The 20,338-nt window shown below is 41.1% G+C and overlaps 1 protein-coding gene across 2 annotated transcripts in view; it reads right to left on the reverse strand.

The window, feature by feature from the left end:
• Nucleotides 1-15,585, reverse strand: part of NEK7 (NIMA related kinase 7) — a 146,149-nt gene extending 130,564 nt beyond the window's left edge. The window contains exon 1 of one of the 2 annotated variants that reach the window (XM_007989048.3): nucleotides 15,300-15,585. The gene's annotated coding sequence lies outside the window, so the exon portion shown is untranslated. The remainder of the gene's footprint in view (nucleotides 1-15,299) is intronic. The other variant, XM_007989046.3, reaches the window with a different exon arrangement.
• Nucleotides 15,586-20,338: the final 4,753 nt, after the last annotated feature.

The following is a 20,338-nucleotide window of genomic DNA, read 5'->3' on the forward strand; positions in this document are numbered from 1 at the left end:
AGTTTGTTTAATGTTTTGTTTTGTTTTGTTCTTCAGCATTACTGATATGTCTACTAGAGAGCTGCTGGGAATACAAAAAGAACTAAGGCAATTCCGATCGCTCAAGTGATTCCCAGAGGAGACATACAAAAACAGACTTTTACAATATAAGGAAACAAGTATGATGACAGACACCATCACTGGGTACTGCTACTATAAGAGTTCACAGGAAGGATGTCAGGGTTACTGAAACAAGCTGTCAGGGTCAGGCAGGCCTTGTAGAGAATACACTCAAGGTAAGTCTTAATACATGTGGGAGCTAACCAGGCAAAGGAGAAGAGGAAGGACATTCCAGACTCAGTCATGGAATAACTAGGGAACTACAACCAACACCCTAAGACAGGAGCATGGGATTCAGCAAAAGAAAGTGCCAAGGCCCAAATCATAAAGGTTTTTTGATTTTTTTTTTTCTTTTTTGAGACGGAGTCTTGCTCTGTCACCTAGGCTGAAGTGCAGTGGCACAATCTCGGCTCACCGTAACCTCCACCTCCTGGGTTCAAGCGATTCTCCTGCCTCAGCCTCTTGAGTAGCTAGGATTACAGGAGTGTGCCACCATGCCCTGCTAATTTTTGTATTTTTAATAGAGATAGGGTTTCACCAAGTGGGTCAGTCTGGTCTCAAACTCCCGACCTCGTGATCCGCCCACCTCAGCCTCCCAAAGTGCTGGGATTACAGGCATGAGCCACTGCACCCATCTCATAAAATATTTTTAAGAGACTAAGTGGTTAGAAATTATTCTGAAGGCAGTAACTGAAGGACTTTAAGCAAGGAAAAAAACTTATAACTGGCTAGAGAAGCATTTCTTAAAAACATTAAAAAGCATAAATAAATTCAACTCAATTTTAAATTTAAAGGGGAAAAAAAGAAAGAAGACATTACAGAGGGTTCTATTTATAAAAAAGACATAAGCCCTTTTCTCCGTAATTTTTAAGTACACTGTAGTCTCACTGAAGTATGAATTTTCAAGTCTGAACTTAATTCCTTCATGTATCTCATAAACCAAACTTATCTTAATACATGTTTTGGCCAGGTACAGTGGCTCACGCCTGTAATCTCAACACTTCAGGAGGCTAAGGTGGGGAGGACAGCTTGAGGCCAAGAGTTTGAGACCAGCCTGAGCAACACAGCAAGATTCCATCTAGAAAATGAAAAAACTTTTTTTTTAAAAGAAATCTACCTTTGAGGTCCCCTTTACAATAATCTTGATTCTATTTTGACGCGAGTTTCTGATGTGCCATAACTACCAACCAAATAAAGAGATCATAAAAGCACTAAAGCTTTTATTGCTATTACCATCAAATTTTGAAAACATAAAGGTAAAAGTAACTTCACAATCACTTCACAAAAGAGGTTCAATCTCTTTAGCATGGTATTCAAACCATCAATTCACAATTAGTAATTATTCTTATGAAGGGAATAATCTCAAGTATTTGTCTAGTTATTTCCTTATTTAACTCAATGCAACATTTTCTCCATGAGGGAATTCTTGGAGCATGGAATTAATTGGCACATAGATAGCCATACCTTTAAGGAGTAAAAAGGTTCCTACCCCTTTACAGAAAGTCAAACCACTTAACTTGAACTAGGAAGCAACTGGGCCCTAAGGAAAGGAAATTTAAGTACACTCAGTGAACAGCTTACTAAATCAGCTTCAAGTCAATTTAGTCTAACTGCTGGTCATGTTTTAATATCATGTCTTAACTCTAGGAACTTATCTCTCACTTTATTCCCTGTTGCTTGAGCATCTAACTTAGACTTAATTGCCAAATTGGTCTCTCTCTGGTCTCCACACTCCTCCCCACTCACACCAAGTTCATGTCTGACACACTCGCTTTTCCTAGTCCTGATTCCTATCTCACCCCACTCTAACATCTTTCAGACCTTGGAATTCAGAATTCAGATATAAAACCAAGCATCTCAGACTAGATCCCTGAATATCCTGACAGTGACCATTTGCAGATTAGACCTTTACTTATTTCAAACAGTAAGACCTCCTTCATACCATTTCTCTGGGCCTTGCAGAGACATGTGCCTGGCATTCATCCTAGACCTTCCCTGAAACCAACAGCTCAATTGTTCTGGACATTCTCTTACGCTAGGACCTACCTAGACCTCCTGTCAAGTGTAGTCTCTGGGAAGCAGTCATCTGCCATTCTTTAAATGGCAAGTTCTGACAAGAATGGTCCTAGGCCCTACAGAAAACGAAAATCTGTACAGGGCATGATTCACACCTTCCAGAAGCTTATGCTCCAGAGAGGAAGCTAAGTATAACTACAACAAGACTCAATATGTACTAAAGGCTTAAAGAAGCAGAAGAAAGAGGTTTATTTGTATTTTTTTGTATAGTACTTGAGCAGGGCCATAAAGGATAAATATTACTTTAATGCACTGAGATTGAACAGTGACGTATGGAAAACAGACATTTAAAGTGGTGAGAAAAGCATAGAGTGGAGAAGCCAGAAAGGACACAAAATTTTCTTTAAAAAAAATAAAAATAAAAACCCAGCTGGGCACAGCGGCTCATACCTGTAATCCCAGCACTTTGGAGGGCCAAGGTGGGCAGATCATGAGGTCAGGAGATGGAGACCATCCTGGCTAACACGATGAAACCCCGTCTCTACTAAAAATATACAAAATTAGCCGGGCATGGTGGTGGGCGCCTGTGGTCCCAGCTACTCGGGAGGCTGAGGCAGGAGAATGGCGTGAACCCGGGAGGCGGAGCTTGCAGTGAGCCGAGATTGCGTCACTGCACTCCAGCCTGGGCGACAGAGTGAGACTCCGTCTCAAAAAAAAAAAAAAAAAAAAAGAAAGAAAAAAATTCAGTAAGTTGTTAGATGTGACTAAAATGTAGGGGAATATACAGGAAACAAATAATCTGGAAAGCCAGATCAGGATCAAGTGGGGTTCCACTTAGTGGCAGAGGAACCACTGAAGACATGTGAGTCAGGAAATATGGTACAGCATTAGGTCATTCCTTTATTCTCATATTCTGCAATTAATAAAAACTAAAATATTTTTAAAGCATAAACTTGGATATTTGTTTTGATAAGAAATACAATCTTCCAGACTCAAAAAGAAATCTAAATATCTGAGAGTGGTGATCCAAAGTGCTTTCTAACAGTGGAAAGTTGGCAAATAAACCTGGCACTCCAAGCAAAATAAGAAGCATCTCATTTACCTACCTATTTCTATTGATTGAAAATTGACCTTCCTTCCAGCAGATGAAGGAGTTACTGAGCAGCAGTTATGTCCATAATCCATTAATAACCAAACACTCAAAATAAAGTAGATTTTTTTAAAAACTAGCACATAAAGCTAAGCCATATGTACTGACCACTTTACTTTTAAACTATAAATTATGCACATGAATCAACTATGCAACCTATATACTAATTTTACAATACAGAGAAATCTCAGAATAATCTTTTCAAATGAGTAAACATTACAGAAAGCTACTTCCCAACATTCCTTTCCCATATGTTCTGCATAGTCCTCTCCTTTGTTTTTAAAGGTTTCTTTTCTTCCTCCTACTTTATTCCAGTCATTTCCTCTCCTTTGTTTTTAAAGGTTTCTTTTCTTCCTCCTACTTTATTCCAGTCATTACCTCTCTCTTAAAATTGCCACTGCCATCTAGGTTTTTCTCCCTCACGTCTGCTGTGGTCCCTTTTTAAATTGTAATCATTTCACTCACTCTCAGCTATCTACCAACGACTCCCAAATTTCTCTCTCTTTGGTCTGTGAATTGATAAGACCAAGTAGGAAAATGGGAAGAAAAATAAAGAAACAAAAAGACGAATTATAAAGGGAATGTAATCACAGAATGTAATCACTCATCTTACAGCTGCCAGAAGGCTCCAAAGATCACATGGTCTATCCTCAAATTTCAGGCAAGTATGCCTCTAAAGTTCAGAGAAGGCTCACCTCGATTTGAAACTGACTTTACACCAAGTCTGTGCAGTCAACTGGATCACCTTTCAAACATTCTCAAAATGCATATGCAAATACCCCACAAAGTTCAAAAGTTAGAAAATGTGGAAATGTTGACATTCTGGGGATGACAACCCATAACACAAACAAAAAAGGGGCTAGGCATGGTAGTACTGCCCTGCCAGGGACCACACACTAAGAGACAAAAGTCTCAACATTTTCTAACCAGATACTATTAGTATATCATTACAGACCATGCTTCTTATATTATCTGAACCATTAACCACATAATTATTACTCTCCCCTAGACCAGGCACTCAATTCTTAAACTGAGTTCCACATATATTACATTTAGCTCACACTAAGTGTCAGAACTTATGTTTGGCATTTGAAAAATAAAAAAAAAAAAACCACCTGAAATTGACCCACTATTTGAAAACCTTCTATGTCAAGCTGCATCTTCTTATAATAAATAAAAGAGAAGGGGAAAATGGTCATAAACAACAAGGGTTTGTGCTGTTTATAAACTCCAAATTTTTTTAAAAGGTAAAAACAAATCGCTGATAGAAAACACTTTTAAAATTGTCAAACAGGCTTTTGAATAAAGAGCATCACCACTTGGACGCAAAAGTTGTATCTACTGACAAGGAGGGAAGTTAGAAGGGACTCAAGTGCCTGTCACTTGTTATCAAAGTCCCAGATGGAAATAAGACAGTCATGGAAAAAGGAACAGGTTACTCATCATAATGTTCTTGAATACTTTCCAGCATGGCCAGAGATGCAAGACAGGAAAGTCTGGTGCAGTTGAGCTGTGAAACAAGATAGAGAACCACAGGTAGGTAATGGTAACTAGAGGCAAAAACCCTAAGTGGCAAGGCAAAGGGCTTTTACCCCTGTGCAAAAAAAACACCTCAGGAGCAAGGGAAGTGGTAAGCTTTCACACCCAGTTGAGAGAAATTTTGTAAAAATGCCAAAAATGGTGAGAACAGCACACAGCCTAAGCAGTCCAGTAAAAAGGGACCGTTTGGTTGAGAAGGAACTAAAACTAACACTTAGATGTACTATTTTCTTTCACCTTGCTTGAAGTGGCATTTTCTCTCCTGTGATTATCATTATCATGCTACTGAGTGCTCGGGTGCCTTTATCTCTCAGACACAACCCCCGCACAATCTTAAAATCTGCTGTTAAGACCAAAAACATCAGAAATTTGAAAAATATTTTCAAAGTAAAGAATCTGAATAGAAAAGCATAGATTCTGCTTGTTGAATTTTAAGTGTAAGAGTGATAAGCAGCAGAGATGAGGTCATGAGGATGTCCTTATAAGTAGAGAAGAGACACAAGTGAAAACACATAGGAAGAACCTGCATGTCAGAGGCAGAGAATGGAGTGATATGTCCACAAGCCAAGGAAAGACAAGGACTGCTGCCAACACCAGAAGCTAAGAGAAAGGCATAAGCCACATTCTCCCTTAAGCCTTCAGAGAGAACACGGCACTGTCAACACCCTGACTTCTGACTTCTGGCCTGCAGAACTGTGACAGAATAAATTTGTCGTTTTATACCATCCAGTTTGTAATAATTTGATACAGCAGTTACAGGAAACTAATGAAGGCCTATCTCATTTTATTGTGCTTCACACATTGTGTTTTTTATAAACTGAAGGTTTGTGACAACCCTATGTGAAGTTAGTCTGTTAGTGTCATTTTTCCAATAGCATGTGCTCACTTCATATCTCTGTGTCACATTTTGGATATTCTTGCAATAATTCAAACTATTTCACTATTATTATATCTTTTATGGTGGTCTGTGATCAGCAATCTTTGATGCTACTGTATCTGTTTTGGGGCTCCATGAATCATGTCCAAATAAAACGGTAAACTTAATGATACGTAGTGTTATGTTCTGACTGCTTCACTGCACCAGCTGTTCCCATCTCTCTCCCTCTCCTTGGGCCTCACTATTCCCTGAGACACAACAATAATGAAAATTAAGCCAATTAATAACCCTACAATGGCCTCCAAGTGTTCCAGTGAAAGAAAGAGTCACCCATCTCTCACTTTAAATCAAAAGCTGGAAATGATTAAGCTTAGTGAGAAAGGCATGTCAAAGGTCAAGACAGGTCAGAAGCTAGTAGGTCAGAAGCTAGGCCTCTGGAGTCAAACAGCCAAGCTATGAATGCAAAAGAGAAGTTCTCGAAGGAAATTCAAAGTGCTAGTCCAAAATGGTACATTATCAGTGGTTGTTGAAGCTCGGAGCTGGTCTATGACACTATTTTGTTTATTTTGAATGTGTTTAAAACCTTCTATAATAAGTAAAACATCTGTATAAAAAGACAAAGAAAAAAGTGATACTCAGTGAACACATGAATAAGAAAGTGAAACAGCCTTACTGCTGAGACAGAGAAAGTTTTAGTGGTCTGGATAGAAGATCAAACCAGTCACATTTCCTTAAATCAAAGCCTAATCCAGGGCAAGGCACTAATTCTCTTCAGCTCTGTGAAGGCTGAGAGTGGTGAGAAAGCTGCAGAAGAAAAAATGGAGTTAACAGAAGTTGGTCCATGAAGTCTAAGGAAATATGCCATCTCTATCAAATAAAAATGCAAGCTGAAGCAGCAATTGCTGAAGTAGAAGCTACAGCAAGTTATCCAGAAGATCTAGCTAAGATCATTGATAAAGGTGGCTACACTAAACAACAGATTTCCAATATGGATAAAACAGCCTTCTATTTGAAAAAGATGCCATCTAGGACTTTTATAGCTAGAGAGAGGTCAATGCCTGGCTTCAAAGCTTCAAGAACAGGCTGTCATTAAGGGCTGACGCAGCTGGTGAACCCAATGCTCATTTACCATCCCCTGAAAATCCTAGGGCCCTTAACAATTATGCTAAATCTACTCTGCCTGTGTGCTATAAGTGGAAAAACAAAACCTGGGCAACAGCACATCGGTTTACAGCATGATTTTTTGAGCATTTTAAGCCCACTGTTGAGACCGACTGCTCAGAAAAAGATTTCTTTCAAAATATGACTCCTAATTGACAATGTACCTAGTCACCAAGAGCTCTGATGGAAATATACAAGATGATTAATGTTGTTTTCATGCCTACTGACACAACATCCATTCTACAGCCCATGGATCAAGGAATAATCCACTTTCAAGTCTTCTTATCCAAGAATAAGAAATACATTTCTTAAATCTATAGCTGTCATAAACAGTGATCAATCTGATAGATCTGGGCAAAGCAAACTGAAAACCTTCTGAAAAGGATTCACCATTCTAGATGCCATTAGAAACAATTGTCATTCATGGGAGGAAGTTAAAATATCAATGTCAATGAGAGTTTGGAAGAAGTTGATTCCAACCCTCAGGGATGACTTTGAGGGATTCAAGATTTCAGTGAAGGAAGTCACTACAAATATGGTGGAAACAGCAAGAGAACTAGAATTGTGAGCCTGAAGTGAGCCTGAAGATATAACTGAATTGCTACAATCCCATGATAAAAGTTTAACAGATGAGGAGTCGCTTTTTATAAATGAGCAAAGAAAGTGATGTCTTAAGATGGAACCTACTCCTGATGAAAATGCGGTGAACATGGCTAAAATGACAACATAGGATTTAGAATATTCCATAAACTTATAAGCAGCAGCAGGGTTTGAGAGGATTGACTCCAATTGTAAAAGATGTTCTACTCTGGGTAAAATGCTATCAAACAGCATCATATGCTACAGAGAAATCTTTCATGAAAGAAAGAGTCAATTGATGTGGCAAGCTTTATGGCTAATTTTAAGAAAATGCGACAGCCACCAGCCTTCAGCGACCATCACCTTGATCATTTAGCAGCCATCAACACTGAGGCAAGACCCTCCACCAGCAAAAATACTACGAACTGCTGAAGGTTCAGATGATCATTAGCATTTTTTGGCAATAAAATATTTTTTAATTATGTATATTTTTAGACATAATGCTATTGCATACTTTAAAGACTACAGAATAGTGTAACTCTAACTTTCATATGCACTTGGAAACCAAAAAATTCATCTGACTCGCTTTATTGCAAGATTCACTTTATTGCAGTGGTCTAGAATAGAACCTGCAATCTCTCTGAATAATGCCTATATAGAGTTAGGGCCCAGAGCATCGTTTCCAGGACCATAATAGGGTAGGGTATGGTTCTAGGGTCCCCCAAATAGCAGCATTTTTCTTACTGTAACTGTGTCTTGATCAGAGCAGTGGCTGTATGGCCCTAGATTGGTGGCCTTCTGATCACAGAGGAGACAGCAACTCCCTTGGGGTCCTGGTACTGGGATATTCTGCTGGAAGCTCAAACTCCCTCACAACCATTAAACACTATTAAATGTTCAGTAACAAATTCCTTTCCACTTTAAAAAAAAAAAAAAAAAAATTAGAGGAGTAAACAGGAGAACTATGTAGCTAAAGACAATCTTTATTGACAGCTGATTTGTTGTTGTTGTTGTTGTTGTATTTTTAAGTAGAGATGGGGTTTTGTCATGTTTCCCAGGCTGTTCCCAAACTCCTGGGCTCGAGCAATCCGCTCAACCTCGGTCTCCAAAGCACTGGGATTACAGGTGTCAGCCACAGCGCCCAGCCAACAGCTGATATTGTAAATACTCAAAGTCATAAAATAAGAAAGTGAAGGTGAAAACAGTATGCCATTCAACATTAAAAAATATTTCTTAACAGTAAATACCTTATTAAAACTTCATTTTAAATGCATTTTGAAAATAGAAAAAAAATTGCAGTTTTCACTGAACACCATACCTACCACCAGACTATTCTAAACATATTCTAACAACAAAGACGGTGATGAAAACAAAGGAAGTCAATTTGTAGGTTGCCATGAAAAATAAGAAATAAGTTGTTCCATAAACCAATCCTCCCCCGAGCAAAATCTTCTTATATAAGACCTTTCAATTTACATATATTTATTGACTAACAAACCACGCCTAGAAATAAACTGTTTGGAATAAAGATATACTATTTGCCTAAAACAAATGACCTATTCTAGGTGTCTTTATATTTTTATTTTATTTTATTTTTTTAGAGACAGGGACTCACTCTGTCACCAGGCTGGAGTGCGGTGGCATTACCACAGTTCACTGCAGCCTCAAAATCCTAGGTTCAAGCCATCCTCCAGGCCCAAGCAATCCTCCTGCCTTCGCCTCCCAAGTAGCTGGGATTACACCTGCGTGCCACCAAGCCCAACTAATTTTTTAAAACTTTTTGTAGTGACAGGGTCTCACTATGTTGATCAGGCTGGTCTTGAACTCCAGGTCTCAAGCAATCTTCTCACCTTGGCCTTCCAAAGTGCTGAGATTACAGGTTTGAGTCACTGTGCCTGGTATCATATTATTTTACTATACGGTCCAGCAGTTAGATGTAAAGGCAATACAAGATTAGGAATTCATTACATTTTAGAAGTATAACAATTTTTCATAAACACAGCTATTCGGTTTTTCCAACCATAATATAATAAAGGACATATGGCTTTGTTATGATTATAACCATAATAAAATGTATAGTAATTTGCCTAGGTAAATATAATGATATAGGGGAAATATTTCAACAATTAAAGAAACAATTTTAAGCATGCTAGGAAGAACATTTTTAATTGTGCCATTTTTTTTTGAATCTGTATTTAAAGATCTTTTTGCAACTCACATTATTTGTAGTCCATAATATAACCCCCCCGCCCAAGCCTCTTGTGCCTTTTTCTGTCTGAGAAACTATGGATTGCTGGCTCTCCCCACCCTCCAAAGAAAATCATAAAAACTAACTCAAATGTGGGAACCATTAAATTTTGAATATGGAAATCACAGGGCAAAGGAAAAGGAGAATTCAAGCAGAGGAAGTGGGAATGGCAGAAGTGGGAAGCAGCCCATTAAGACAAAACTGGGCCAAGACAGAGTGGGTGACAGGGCCTGTCATCAGAACAAACTGACAACCGGAGATGTGTTTCCCACCCGTGAAGGTCCTAAGAACAGGGAGGTAAGTAAAATGAAACTAACACTGGCCCTGCTACCACACATTTACAAAGATATTTTCATTTGCTCCTCAAGGCAACTTTATGAGTCAGGACAACTACAGTCTGAATAAAATAAGCAACTCAACCAAGGCCATAAAGTAGGCAACGACAACCCTGGAGTTTTGTGCCTAGCCTTTTCCACATAATGGCAGACACAGATAATGATAACATATGTGCAGCAGAATCAGATAAAGAGAAGAGACTGGAATTCTCATTGTCCCAGGTCCTACCTGGACTTCCCCGAGGGCTAAGGGGTCAAAAGTCCAGCACACACAAAACTCACTCCTGGCTAGAGCTGAGAAAGTGTACTGTGTAATTTTTACAAAGCTGTTGCATTTTCCAATCTGCTCTATGCTGCTCAGTAGCTATACCCAGGTAAGTCTACAGCTAATTCTTTTCAGAGCAAAGGTCAGATGTACCTCTAGCCCAGGCCAAACATACCTTGACTGTGGGCCCTCTGCTAACGCACAGGCTCTTTCCAGTATTTTTTTTACTTGGGGAGGGGGTGGAGTGGGGGGGGAGTCTTTTATGAAAGACTAAGTTAATGTTTCCTAAAAAGAAAAAAATTTGCCCACCCTCTTGCTCATGTCAAAAATTTCCTCTAAAGTAGACAAAGGTAGTCATACCAGTAGGCTTAAAATAAAAACTACTAGACAAAGAAGCAGATGAGTAAGTTTTGGTATGTTTCTTTGTCTAGTAGTTTTCATTTAGTAAAGATAAATGACTGACATTAGATTCTACATCGCTTTAGTAAGAAGCAGGGAGCCACAGAGAGGCATTAATCCAATGTCACAGGATAGGAGTGGGATCCCCCAGAAGCAAAGAATGGTGAAGAAACCTGAAAAGGTGGATAAACCTAAAAGAGGTTCATATGTTGACAAACTCTGAAATGAAACACAAAATTTGGAAACGGATAGCTGGGCATTATTCTGAGGGAACTGTGGAAGATCAACAAATTGTCACAAGAGTGTAAGGACAAAAACAAAATATAAAACACTGTTGTGGAAAACTCCCTATCAACCCAACGTCAATGGCATAGCACCATATTTAGACCTCTGGTATTATCTTCTAGAGCAGGGGAAAGCTACCAGCCTATTTGTATAAATAAAGTTTTATTTGAACACACCTATGCCCACTTGGTCAGGTACTGTATTTGGCTACAATGGCAGCAGATGCAATCACAGGGCTCACAAAGCCAGAAGTATTTACTATGTGACCCTTCAGAGAAAAAATTTGTGAACCACTATTCTACAAAAAAGCAGACTGGACTGAAAAAGTAGCCCTTACCTACTACCAACAGAAGACTAGTAACAAGATTTACAAAAGGCCTATTTCCATTACGTAACCTAAAACACGTATTTCTAAATCATTTTTATAGACCGCTAAAATCAGTTTTGTTCATGTATATATTGTTCTGCTTAACACTTTGATAGCTATTACAACAAAACCACTCATTGTATAACCTCATTACCTAAATAGTATGGCAGGGCAGTTATTTTCACAAAGGTTAAAAAGGAGTTACCCTGCTCAAAAATATTAATTAAGGAATGCTTCATGATCATCTGTCCTTCTCATTCCCACTGCCCACTGAAAAGCATGAAATATATTCTCTAAGTGTTTTCTTCAGAATAAAAAAAAAATTTGTGAAAATACATAACACCTAGGAATAATCAAACTATTAATTACCAAAGGAGAACTCAGCAGTTTAGAAGTTTTAGAACTCTCAGATTGAATTGTATCAATTTAAAAATTCTGAACTGCCATTATGTTCTACAAATGCATATATTTGATTACAATTATGTAACCAAACATTATTCATCCATATTCCCTATAAAAATGGGTGGGGGGGAGAATTAAATTGAAAAAGTCTCAAAAGAGTAAAGAAATGCATCTTAAAACATCTTGCTATATATTTATATAAATGTTGAAGTGCTGACAAAACAATTCAGAGCAATCATACATGTCATACATGTCATTTCCAAGACACCCTTAAGTCGTACATACATGTACATACATGTAAATCATACATGTCATTTCCAAGACACCCTTAAGTCGTACATTAAGTTTGATATGTTTTATAAACGATGCACTGAAATACCTACCCTCATAATTTTCCAACAACTATTCTAAGGAGTATTTTAATGTGAATGAAACCAGGAATGAGGACAGAGTGCTGTTTTGTGCAGCTGCAGCTGCAGCTACACTGTGCATTTTTTAAATACTACACTGTGCATTTTTAAAATACCAAAGCCTATTAAAAAAAAAAAAAAATCAAGGGAAACAAAACCTGAAATAAATTCTGGAATTACCTACTTAACTTTTTTTTCCCCCCCAAAAGTGCATAATCACTAACACTTACTGGCCCTGCTCTCAGGCCCAGTTCTCAGGTACCCTGAATGGTGGCGATGTTTGTAATACTACAGAGATACATTCTTACAACATCAGAGAGTTGCTAGGAAAATAGTGTTTGGTTCTGGAAACACTGTAAAAGTCTCTAATGTCATCTCAGACCACATATTTAAGTGAAAAAAAGAAGTTTATATTTCAGTAAATTCGCAGTAATCGAGGGGGAAAAAAGAATACTTAAACGTTTACAATAAGAGCCCGAAACTATCAACTGCAAGCATCAGGAAAGATTTGGGGGGATAGGGTCGTTATGAGGTTAGGTACTTATTTACACAAACTGTAACTGTACTGGACTTCTGGTCATTACAATGCAATGCTGATTTTTAATTTATTAATCAGGTACGTTAGCTACGGAGTCATCAAATGTCCCCTCCTCCACTAGTCCACAGCCATCATACTATACGTGCTTTCCTCAATCTTGGGGTAAATGCTGTTTTACTGGGATGGAAACGAACTCGAATTTGTCCAGACAGGAAAACATGAAAGAGGGAAAGGAAAGGTGGGTGCTACATGTATTATCTAAACAAATAAATAGTAGTTCAGACTATAAAATGAGTCTGTACGCTTGGAAATAAAGTTAGTCTTGTTAAATTGGTAAGATTTTTAACCATGGAAAGATTCCCAAGAAGCTGTGAAAACGCCTAACGATTTAGATTCTGACATTTAGTGGTTTTCATTTTCAGATAATTGCAGAGTAAAACCCCCTCAGTCACATGGACTATATTTAGTCTGCTGAACAACTTCGCTTCTTATCTACTATAAACTTTCAGTAGAACTAGTTAAGTTCTAGGTGCAGCCGAAACACGAAACGGGACACCTAGGATGGCTCAGGGAAAACTGAAGCCCCCTCCCCCTTTATGTATGTATTTCTCCCGGCTAGCCCTCAGCCTAATGTCCCTCGGCACACATCCCCGGAGAAAGAACTAATGCGGCCTTCTCTGAGCCCCGGGCTGGAGTAGGAAGTATCCGCCCTCCCGAACGCGAGGTCCTCGCTGCGCATTGGCTGCGAAGGCCGTCAATCCTCTGGAGGGCGGAGTCTCCCGCCACACAGCGGAATCTCAGGCCCGCACCTCCGGGAGGGTCCCCGAGTTCCCGGGCTCCCTCCTCCCCCTGAACACTACCCCCGCACACACACCGGCCCCGAGAAGGCAACTAGCCTCCTCAAAGGGTTCCTTTGCCTTTTTATTTCGCAGGCTTTCCTCTCGCCCCATACAGTTTCTGCCCCTTTGAGTCCTCCGAGAGTCAAAGCTTTTTCAAAGCTCCAACACCTCTCCCCTACCCCAGCCAGCTCCCCGTGCGAGACCAAATAGAGGATGCCGCTGTTTTAGGAGTGAAGCAAGCTGTGGACTGGATCTCGCCGAAAGAGAGAAGATTCCTTGCTCTGGAAATAAAATAACTGCTGAAATTTTAAGTTAACTGTTTCAAGAGCACTTGGCCATCACCAAGTGTTACAAACCAAGAATACTCAGAGGCCATTCAACAAGACTTGCCACAAAGCATTAGAGGGTTAACTGTATCTCTTGTTTTACTGTTCACCGTTTTCAGGGTTTGACCGGTTGTCCCAAACATTCTGTAGTTTTTGAGTGCAAGTACTATGCCATTCTTCGACCACACCACCAGCAGCTTAAGGTCCTGAACAAAACATATGTATAACACACATACTCTGTACTTTAATTCTCTAATGCAACCTGACAAGACATACTGCTGTCGCCTGGAGGGAGTGTGCATGCCCTTGAAACTGTAAATTCCTTGGAGGAGGAATTAGAAACAGTGGTTCCAATTATGATGGGTACATTAGGTTCTACAAACTATGGAAATTTGATGTTTTCAATTGCATCCTTGAGCTCATTAACCTCAAAGGAGAATAACCATTTTATTTCTGTGTATTTCTAATTTTCAGTTCAGTCACCAGAATTGCGCAAGGACAGCAGCATGTATCTTACTGTAAACTAAGTATATTTTTAGCATTTCTCCCCAATGAGGACTACAGCTAGGCGAGAACCCGATTCATCGGCTAATACATCATCTCTCCGCCACCCCAGTAAGCTCCCAGTGCAAGACTACAGGATGCTGCGGTTTTAGGAGTGAAGGCCTACAGTGTAAAAGAGGCAACAGAAGTTCTTTAGCTCTCAAGGCAGCATCCTCTAGGTTGTGCTCGCTTCCTTACACTGTTCTGCGGTCATACGGTCTTGTCACTTTTCTCTGTTTTCCTTTGGCTCCCCTTTTCTGACTTTGGCCTCAGTTTTCAATTTCTTTTCCACTGCCACCATCACCAGCAATGTTCGCTATTGCCTCGCAATCCCTCTTTCCGACATTTTGTAATCCCGAGTCTCTCCAAGTTCATTCTCCAACAGACCTCTCACGCTCCCTGTACTTCTGAAGCCACTTCGGATTCTCCCCTATCTGCTGGCTCCCACCACCCACTCTCTCCCAGCGCACTTCACTTTCCTAAGTCTGGCTGCTGCCGAATCCTGACAGATGGATTTCACCAATCCGCGAGAGATAAATAACCGACGTCGCCAATGAGCATCCGCCGGGAGGCGGGACTTCGCTTAAGTTCCTCAGGTCCTGAAACCAAAGACCTGTTGCCGCCGCCGCAGTGGCCGCTGAGTTTCTTAGTTACCGCGGCGCCCTTGGCGGCCTCGGGCCTCCAGAGCCGGTGCCAGGTATGAAGTTTCCTACCGCCCCCTCCCACCGCTGCCAACGAACAAGACCGAAACCCCCATCCGTCTCGAGCGCGGCGCGCCCCGCCCCACCTACTCCTAGCAAGGGGATCCAGGAGGCCGCCCCGCGCGGTCCCGACCTCCCTCTCCCGGCCCGACTCCCGCAGGCGGCCCCTCCCGGCAGGAGCTGGCCGGTCCGGGCGCCTGAACCCTGGGCAGCGACTCACCAGGAAGTTGGGAGTTTTCCGTTCTCCCGCCCGCGAGGGACCTTGGGCGGGCGGGTGGCTCGGCGCGGCGCCGCCGTCGGAAAGCGCGCTGGACCGGGAGCTGAGGCTGCAAGGCCCGGAGCCGATCGGCCACCTCCCGCCGCGCCGCCCGGGCGGACGCTGCAGGCGCGGGGCACCCACCCTGCGCACTGCGAGGCGCGTCCAGAGTGCGAACCTAGCGGCGGCCCATCCTCCAGCGACTCCAGCTCCTCCTTCAGTGGCCGCCGCTGTCAGGAGTGTAAACATCCCGGCATCCCCGAGGAGAGGGGCGGGGCGGGCGCCGGCCCCTCCCCGCGCCGTGGGTCCCGGCCGGCTGCCGGATGGAGGCTTCCCGCCTGCGTCCCTGGCGCTCCTTGAAGTGTGGGAAGCCTCGGCGGTTTCCCTACTGGAGCCGGGGCCCCTCTCTTCCGGTTGTCAGGCCTAGCGTGGTGCGGGGCACCGCGTCTGGTGCCCTGAGCCCTCTTCCCCGGCTTCAGGCCAACTTCCCACCGAACCCAGGGTCGGCTGCTTTTTAAGAACATGTTTTTTCTTCTTTTGTATGTAAGTGCCCCCACTTGCAAGCGGTAACAGACTTACTGATGTTCCCTTTCTTCTGGACCACAGCGTTTGTGATCCCATCTTCTTTTACCAGATGATTTAAACTACCTCTGTGTTTAATGTGGAGTGCAGGGAAATGAGAAAAAACAAAAACAAAGGCGTTTTCCTGAGTTCGGCTAAGCAAACGTTGCATGAAAGTGTCCCAGCATAGAGGACAGTGGCTTTTACAACATTCCAAAAGGTAAACTCCCTGGTGTGGTACGGAGGATCTTTGAAATAAATATGTGCAAAATCACCCGGAACCCTAGTAGAGGAAACTGCAAAAGGAATGCTTTGACACCAGCAACTTCACTACTTCAGTAACAGGGCATGAACTACTGGAGGAGAGGACTAGGAGGCAGCATGGAGTCGGCTATACCTAAATTCTCATCTCAACTCAGTGATTAATTTTGTAACCTGGCTGCAAGTTATTTAACCTCTCCAAGTCTCAGTAACCCTCTGTAAAAGGAGATTAGTTGTAATAACAGCCTCTAGGACCATAGTTAGAATTAAGTGAGATAAAGCAAAGTGCTTCAGCACAAAGCTTGGCATATAAAACGTGCTCATTAAATGGTTGCTGTTGTTCATAGGCCTCACTAGTTTAACTTCCCTGCCAAAAAAGATTAGAGCCAAGAATGAGTAGGTTATAGGTCAAACATTTATAATGTTAAAGCCTTGAAGTTAAGATCTGGAAAGTTTATTTTTGGAAAAACGGCCGGGCGCAGTGGCTCACGGCTGTAATACTTGCACTTTGGGAGGCCACGTAGGGTTGGATCACCTGAGGTCAGGAATTCAAGACCAGCCTGGCCAACATGGAGAAACCCTGTCTCTACTAAAAACACAAAAACTAGCCGAGCGTGGTGGCAGGCGCCTATACTCCCAGCTACTGGGAAGGCTGAGGCAGAAGAATCGCTTGAACTCGAGGCGGGGAGGAGGTTGCAGTGAGCAGTGATCGCGTTACTTCACTCCAGCCTGGGTGAAAGAGTGAAAATCCGTCTCAAATAAATAAATAAATAAATAAATGAAAAGGTTCACGATCTCAAGAGGAGGCCTTGATTCATGTGGCTCAACAAATATTCGTAAACGGGCTAGGCAATGTTCTAAGGAATGACGATACAACAGCTCACCAAGATATAAAGTGCCTGCTCCAATAGAGCTTATATTGTAGTGGGAAAGGCCAAAAAAAAAAAGCCAGTAAATACCTACTATGCCAGATGGTGAGTCATAGAAAAATAAAGCAGGGTAAGGAGACATGGGGAGGGAGGATGCTATTTTAAATATGTTTGTCTGGGAATATCTCTCTGACATTTGAACAGAGAACTAAGGAAGTGAGAAAATGAGCCATTTGGCTACCCAGGGTTAGAATATTAGAATATTTTACACAGAAAGATCAGCAAATGCAAAGACCCTAAGTGGAAGTGGGCTTGGCATGTTTGAGAAACAGGCAGGAGGCTAGAATTCGGTGAGCGGTGGGAGAGCTGCTGACTACATCAGAAGAGTAGAGTACAAGGAGGGTATAGTTGTAGAACCTTGTAACCTTTAAAATTTATTCTGAATGAAAAGGAGAGCCATTGGAGGAGTGACCAAATCTGATTTGGGTTGGGAGAGAAGAGCTGCACTGTGGAGAACAGATTGAGCATAAGAGCAAGTAGATGTTAGAAGACTATTGTAATGATCCAGGTAAAATACATTGATGACAGACCAGAGTACAGGTGGTAAAAATGGTGAGATTCCATCTCTAAGAGCAAACAAAATTTGCTGATGTGTTGAATGTCAGGTAAGAAAGGAGGCAAGAATGAAGTCAATGAAATTGGAACTTGAACCAGATCATTTTATCAGGTCACACCAAATCTGTCAGTCAAATAGGAACAGTGTCACTTGCGTCATACACAGGCACATGTTGCAGGAAAAAAATAACCAGATATCCTCAGGGTAAAGACATGTCAACTTCAGACCAAATGTATGTGTAAGGTTTTTTGTTTTTGTTTTTGTTTTCGTTTTGTTTGTTTTTGAGACAACATCTTGCCCTGTCACCCAGACTGGAGTACAGTGACGTGATCTCAGCTCACTGCAACCTCCGCCTCCGGGTTCAAGTGATTCTCCTGCCTCAGCCTCCCAAGTAGCTGGGATTACAGGCATGTGCTGTCACATCTGACTAATTTTTGTATTTTTAGTACAGACAGCGTTTCACCATGTTGACCAGGCTGGTCTCGAACTCCTGAACTCAAATGATCTGCCCGCCTTGGCCTCCCAAAGTGGCATGAGCCACTGTGCCCAGCCAGTTTGGTGTTTTGGTTTGTTTCTATTTTAATAAACTACAGATTATCTATGACCAAGTATTCCATTGGTAAAAGCAAAACACATACACCTTGAGAACACTGACTCATAGTCAAATGGATCAAAATGAGCTCATGAAGTCCTACAAGCTGAAAAGACTATCTAGGAAGAATCCTTATCAGTGGTTATATGGTGCCCAAAGTATTGAAATGCTCTGATATGTCCTATTTCTTCACCTTAAAGTACTGCTAAGCTAGAGCTAAATAGTCATACAGTGTTTCAAAGGTTGGGAAGGTTGTCAGATCTGAATCCACCACACTTTTTCTCTTTAGCTTTTAATCACCTTTGTGGTGGATAGGGAAAGTTGTTCCTGGCCACTGGCCTCCTGGCTGTGAGCAAATGCCAATGGAAACCCAGAAAAACCTGACCAAAGAGGATCTCTGATCCAGGGATCTTTAGAGCAGAATCTAGCTTTAACTGCTTTTCTATTCATCTCCCCACCAAGCTTGCTCCAAAAATGTTTGTTTGGCTTCATGAAACACATTAATTATACTCCTTTATATGAACTGCTTAGTGTTTATACCTAATTACCATGCAATACATACCGTTAACTATCAGATTAACTTTGCTGTAAGTGGTTTTTGATTGTTACACTTGAAACCTCTCAGTTTACACCAAGTTGTTATGTTTTATTGTTCGTATATCTTACTGGCCCCACAAAATTAAAAATTAGAGGTAATATCAATTATTGAAACTACTCTTTCTCCCTAGGCTAACCCAGATGGGATGTTATATACTGGGATAAGTGTAAATGCAATTTCTCTGTAAGGAGAGAAGTTTGCTAGAAAAACATTTTCTTAAGAAAAAATGATGAAGTAATACTAAAAATAATTCTCCTTTGAAAGAGATCTTAGCCACTGGGGTAGACCAGAAAGGTCTAGCCTTCTTGACTCAAACATAGTGCTGGCAACAGGTGTATTTAAAAAGCTACTAGTGGTATTGGCAGCCACTGAATTTGGCAGCTAACTGGTGATGAGGCTTAGTCAAGCTGTTGAAATGTCTGGACTAAACTGGGCCAAGAGGAGGAAGTCAGAGTGCAGACTGCAGACAACTCAAGGGAGATCACTTTTCTCTGGCCCTGGCTGTGGTCACTGTACAGTGTCAGAAAATAAATCTTTATCTTACTTTGAAAACACCCATGAAAAATAGTGGAAAGTTACTTTTTCACCTTTAATGGCCTCTTGCATTTCATTGTTAATGGATCATGCAGATGAACTTCCCATTAAAACAATAAAATCAACCTAAAATTTATTCTCACATCAAATCCCTAGAATTCAAAATCACAGAAAGACAAATCTCCTATGTCCCAATTATCTAGTTATGGTATTTTGAGAATACAGTTCATGGTTAAAAATAGTGGCATTACCGCCAGTGGCTTTTCCTGGCTATTTTTATAGTAGTTATAAAACTGAGGAAGCATTTCAATATACTATGTATATTTTTAATGTAGAGAAATGTAGTATTTTATATTGGTTGCAAAACAGGAAAGAAACAGTACAACTAGCAGTTTATGTCATGATTTCCTTTGGCCAACAGAATATAGCTGAACTTATGTTTTTTTATAGTATAAAAGCCAAAGGGCCAATATGCAGTAAGCAATAAGTCACAGCAATGAAGGAAATATATTCAGAAATTATTTCCCTTTTCATTCTTGCACACCCCATCCTTGATGTGGAGCCAAACCATGAAGCCGTTTCACAGAACCTAATTTCCTCAACAATGGTGGCATTTTCAGTCACGAGTGTTCAGAAGCACCCCTCAATTTTCTTGTGCTAACAGAGAGCTGTGGTGAGACAGTAATCAAATCCCAAAGATAATTTTTTAAATTATGGGTTTCTTTGGCATATTTGGTATGTGTGCATGTGTCTACCTGGTAGAGATGTTAATTGTGATTTCACAAAGCTAAATATAAAGATTTTAGAGTCCTGTATCATCTCTCTGTTTTTTTTTTTCTCTCTCTCTCTCCCTCCATCCCTCCGTCCCTCTCTCCCTTCTGACATACCCTCTTTCATGCTCCTCAGTTCAGTCTTGGGTTACAGCAGATCACTCAGGTCTGAGCATTAGAAACAATTGTCTGTTTCTTAATA

This window comes from Chlorocebus sabaeus, chromosome 25, assembly GCF_047675955.1.
Source record: "Chlorocebus sabaeus isolate Y175 chromosome 25, mChlSab1.0.hap1, whole genome shotgun sequence".
Taxonomy (NCBI): Eukaryota; Metazoa; Chordata; class Mammalia; order Primates; family Cercopithecidae; genus Chlorocebus; species Chlorocebus sabaeus.